Genomic DNA, 5,124 nt, shown 5'->3' with positions numbered 1-5,124 from the left:
TTGGTGGTCTCAATGGGGATGTTGTCCTAATGAAAAGATATTCATGACTCACAGAACCAGCCCTATGTGGTTATTAGAGTCTGTGATGCCTGTCCTGAACCAGTAATCTCTACTGGGGATATCTTTAGGTGGAAGAGGGTTTTCAGAAGTGCAGAGAAGCTAGTCCCTTAACCAGCTGACTGCCCACTCTGGTGGCTCAGAGGGGCTTTAAGAGACTGTTCAGTGCAGCATTGTTCTAGTCAACCAGCCCCAGTGTGGAGAACAGAGTGGTTGTACCAGTCAATTTGGTCTCAAAATTAGGAACTGTGTGATTTGAGCAAATTCCTAAATGTTTCTGAACAGCAGGGTCATTTGTTTGTTGTATGTTTCACATGTGTGTGTATGTGTATGGGTGCAAATGTGTGAGGGGTGTGTGTGTGTGTGTATGTATGTTCAGGTGCCCACAGAGGCCAGAAGATATTGAGTCCCCTAAAGCTGAAGTTACAGTTTATTATGAGCTACCAAATATAGGTAATGGGAATCAAACTCAGGTCCTCTGCAAGAGTATTATGTACTCTTAACTGCTGGGCATCTCTTCAGCCCAAAGCTTCGTTTATAAATATACATTCACAAATGTAAATGTGTCTGTAACCCTTGCTCTTGTTACCTACCTCTCAGGTCACCGTGAGGATCCAGGAATAGAAGACACTTTAGTGAATCATGAAACTTTATACAAACACAGTACTGTATTGAGACTGAGTATGGAGGAGGGGCCACATGAATACTCTTGTTTTGTCTGGTGTCTTGTGATTGTACACCTATGTGTGGAGGTCAGAGGTCAATGTTTAACATCTTCCTCTGTTACTGAACCTGGAGCTCAATGATTCAGCAAGACTAGATGGATGGCAAACTCCAGGGACCCTCCTGTCTCCTCCTCCCCAGTGCTGGGATTGCAGCTGTGCACCCCCCAATGCTGGGATTGCAGCTATGCACCCTCCAGTGCTGGGATTTCAGCTGTGCACCTTCCAGTGCTGGGATTTCAGCTGTGCACCCTCCAGTGCTGGGATTGCAGCTGTGCACCCCCCAGTGCTGGGATTGCAGCTGTGCACCCATCATCTTGCCTAGTTTTATGCAGTTCTGAGGGCCCAGACTTGGTCCTCATGCTCATGCAGCAGCACTGTACCAACTGAGCTGTCTCCCAGCCCTTTGGTTGTTTTTTGAGACAGAGTCTCACACAGCCCAAACTACCCTCAACTTCACTATGTAACCAGGATAACTTTGAACTTCTGATCCTTGTCTTCACCTCCCGAGCTGAAATTAAAAGTATCGTCACCACACTACTCAGCAAATATTCCTTGAATGAATGATGGTGGCCTTGTTCAGGCTCACCATATCTGACATGTTTCATCTATTTTTGTTTTGTTTTAGACATATAACCCTGGCTGGCCTGGAACTTGCTATATAGACCAGGCTGGCCTCAAACTCACAGAGTTCCACTTGCCTCATTTTCCTAAGTGCCAGAACCAAAGGCTTGCCTGGCCCATTAGCTACTTGGTTAAAACCCCTCTTTCCTCTTTCTGAGACCCTTTGCATGTTTGTATACATTCATGAACAGGCATACAACACACACATGCATGGTGAGACATGATCTTTCAGCATTTGGGGTAAAATGTGGGTCAGAGATGAATAACAAAGGCCAGCTACTAGCACAGACTTTTCTAGGAAGGAGGAAGGCTGGGTTGGGAATGTCCTCTCCAGTGTGCCAGATGTGTGCATTCTTTATTGGCAGCAGCCTCTCAGTGCTCTTTTCCAGGTGTGGCAACACAGGTTTAACTTCCTGGCCTCAGGCCAGCTCTATGGAGAGACTGCTCTGCCTCTCCCCCACTCCTTAATAGTAGTATCATTCCAGAATCCCATGGCCTGGCCCTGACATGAAGCCTTCCACCATCGACTCTTGCTTCCTTATCCCATCTAAAGAGAGAGCTGGAACCAAGATGCATTCTCTCCATTGTTGGAAGGTAAGACACACAGAGGGGAATGCAATTCCTTCAGAGGGGGCTGAGCACATGGGACTCTGCTTGGGCTTTGATGACAGAGTCCACTGACCCCCAATGCTGAGGAGGAACAGAACCCAAGGGTTAGCCACAGGAGCTGGGGCTCAGGGCTCAGACCCAGAGTCTGGCTGCCACAGGAATGCTGGCTGTCTGTTTGCCTCTGTGTCTTTGTGTGATGACTGTAATCTCTACCGCTGCAAACATCTGGGGTGAAGGCCTGGGCACGAGAAGCCCTAGCATGGCACCCACAGGAAGGAAGAAAGCTTCTTTTTGAGGTCTCCGGTATTTGTTCCAGGGAATAAACAGTCCCCCTTCCTTGGGTCCTTGGTTAAATCACTAGTGGGTGGAGAGAATGAGCTCCTATAATTACTCAGGCAATCCGCCAATACTGCTGGGGGTGGGGTGTTGCAAGAAAAATGTGTGCAAAGGATAGATACAGAAGGTGTGTGTGTGTGTGTGTGTGTGTGTGTGGTGAGATCTGCAAGCTGCTATAGTTGCATCACAAGCTGAGTAATTTGGAGCAGCAGCAGGACCACAGCTTTTCTGAACTGCAGCTGCTGCTTCCTGAAGGTTGGGTCAGCTATGGTTGTCATGGCAACAGCCTGATGGAGGAAGGTTTCAAGAAAAGGACTGGGGTGAGAGTGTTTTGAGGGATATTTGCCTAGAGAAGAGTCTTTCTCTTGCTGAGGGACAAAGGATGACAAAGCTACTTAGGTTGTCTCAGCCAGGGTAGGAGAGTTGGCAGTGATACATGGCGTGGAGTTTAGCTTTCCTTCCCCAAGGCTGCAGGAGAACACCCATACTTACTCTGCCTGTGCATGACTCTCAGGGGTTAACAAAGATGTGTTCTCATGCCTAACTGGTCTCACAGGGTGCTGTGAGATCACACCGCCACAGAGCATGTGAGTATACCAGGCTGGTGGAATAGCCTTCCCTACAAGGCTTTTCTGGCCCTGCCAGTTCCTACTGCAACAGCTGCCCAGGCCCTCTTTCTAAGGAGTGAACCTCATCACCTGCCTTTCCTGCTTCAATCCGTCAGGACTGTCCAGATTCCCAGCAGAATAATGCTTAGGCAAATGCTGAGTGCAACCATTTTGGTCTCATGGTCTTATCTTTCCTGATGCCTGCCACTCTCCCCACTCATGCTTGATAGCCTGTGTTCCAGGGTGGCTTCTCCCTCTGAGACTTTAGAAGCTCTGTGTGTTGGTGATCTCTTCCTGTTTTCCCTGGAACAGTGCAGTGTCTTCTTCAGGCACCGTGTGTGACCCCTCCAGTAGGGGTGGAGCTTGTATGGGAAGAATACCAATCAGAGCACTTTGTCCTGAGCTTACAGAGTCACATTTTCCCCTCTGATTGCCTGTAGCCAGGCCTAAGTATGCTCAGCCCTTTGCCCACCCCTGTCAGGCTAGTCAGCTTTCCCTTTAGAGATAAGCAGCTCTGCATGGTTCTCTCCCTCCTGTCTGCAGTGTGATTTATCTCTTTCATCTAATGAAAGCACACGATGTACCAAGTATTTAGACATATAGTGAACCAGCTAAAACTTCTGTCCTAAAGTGGATGTCTTAGTTACTTTTTTGTTGTTGTGATAAAACAGTATGACCAAGGCAGTTTGTAAAAGAAGACATTTACTATTTAAGTTTATGGTTTCAGAAGGTTACAGTCCATGATGACAACTGAGAGTTCACCTCTTGCTGTGAGGGAGACTGACTGGAGGGATGGTCTTTTGAAATATTTTTTTTTTTTTTTTTCGAGACAGGATTTCTCTGTGGTTTTAGAGGCTGTCCTGGAACTAGCTCTTGTAGACCAGGATGGTCTCAAACTCACAGAGATCCGCTGCCTCTGCCTCCCGAGTGCTGGGATTAAAGGCGTGTGCCACCAACGCCCGGCTGGTCTTTTGAAATCTTGAAACCTGCCTCCAGTGACACCTTTTCCAACAAGGACTTACCTCCTAATCCTTCCCAAACAGTTCCACCAAAAGGGGATCAAATGTATGAACCGAAGCTGGCCATTCTCATTCAAATCATCACAGTGATGTTTGTCACGGTAATGTTGTCCTCTGTACTTTGTGTCAGTCTTATAAAGGCTGAGTCAGGAGGGTTTCAAGTTCAATGCCAGCCTGGCTACATAGTTAGACTCTGAACACACACACACACCCTTCCCCCCTCTCTCTCCCTATCTCTGTCTTCATTGAGCTTATGTCCTAGTATTTGTGGTGGTGGTGGTGGGGCTGAATAAGCAATATATGTAAAGAAAAAAGTAATTATGTAATATAGTCAAAGACAAAGAGGGCTATGGAAAATAGAAAAAGTAGATAAAGGGAGCCCTGGGAGCCCTGGGAGCCCTGGGAGCCCTGGGAGCCCTGGGAGCCCTGGGAGCCCTGGGAGCCCTGGGAGCCCTGGGAGCCCTGGGAGGGTGAGCAGTGGCGATAGGATGTAGGCTAGTGGGATCAGCTTGTGTCAGTCACCCAGGGCTATTGTAAAATGTCACTATCTGGCAGTGTGAACAACAGAAACTGACGGCCACAGGCCTGGAGACTGGAGCCCAAGCTGCAGGTGACAGGAAGGCAGGTTTTATTTTGACATCTTCCTCACCAACTATGTGGCTGCCAACTTGCTAAATGGCCCCATGACCTCCTTTGTGCTTGCACACGTGAGAGAGGGCATCTGGTTCCCTCTCCTAAAGATGTGAGCCCAGTGGCCATGACCTCCCTTCATCTCAGTTACTTCCTTGTGGATCCATGCCCAAACACTATCACATGGGGGTGGGGAGGTGGGGGTGTTAGGGCTTAACATGAATTGGGGGAACAAGAAATGGGCCTTGCCTCTTCCCCACCCCACCCCTTGTCAATCTCAGACAAGGCCTTGGGGCCCTTTGAGGGCAAATTAATCAACAGGAATGCTCCAGAGACACTCTGAAAAGGGACATGGTCCATTATGATAGTCTAGGCTTTTTGGTCTGGTGAACCACTGGGTCCTCTGGAGGCATTGGCAGTAGGAAAAGGCTGTTTGAAGCCTCATGGTAAACATGTCATACTGTCTGTAACCTCCAGGGAGCGCCAGTTGTGTGTGTGTGTGGGGGGGGGGGCTTCCTG

The sequence above is a fragment of the Cricetulus griseus genome, chromosome 5 (assembly GCF_003668045.3).
Source record: "Cricetulus griseus strain 17A/GY chromosome 5, alternate assembly CriGri-PICRH-1.0, whole genome shotgun sequence".
NCBI lineage: Eukaryota > Metazoa > Chordata > Mammalia > Rodentia > Cricetidae > Cricetulus > Cricetulus griseus.
This window is presented reverse-complemented; position numbering follows the sequence as displayed.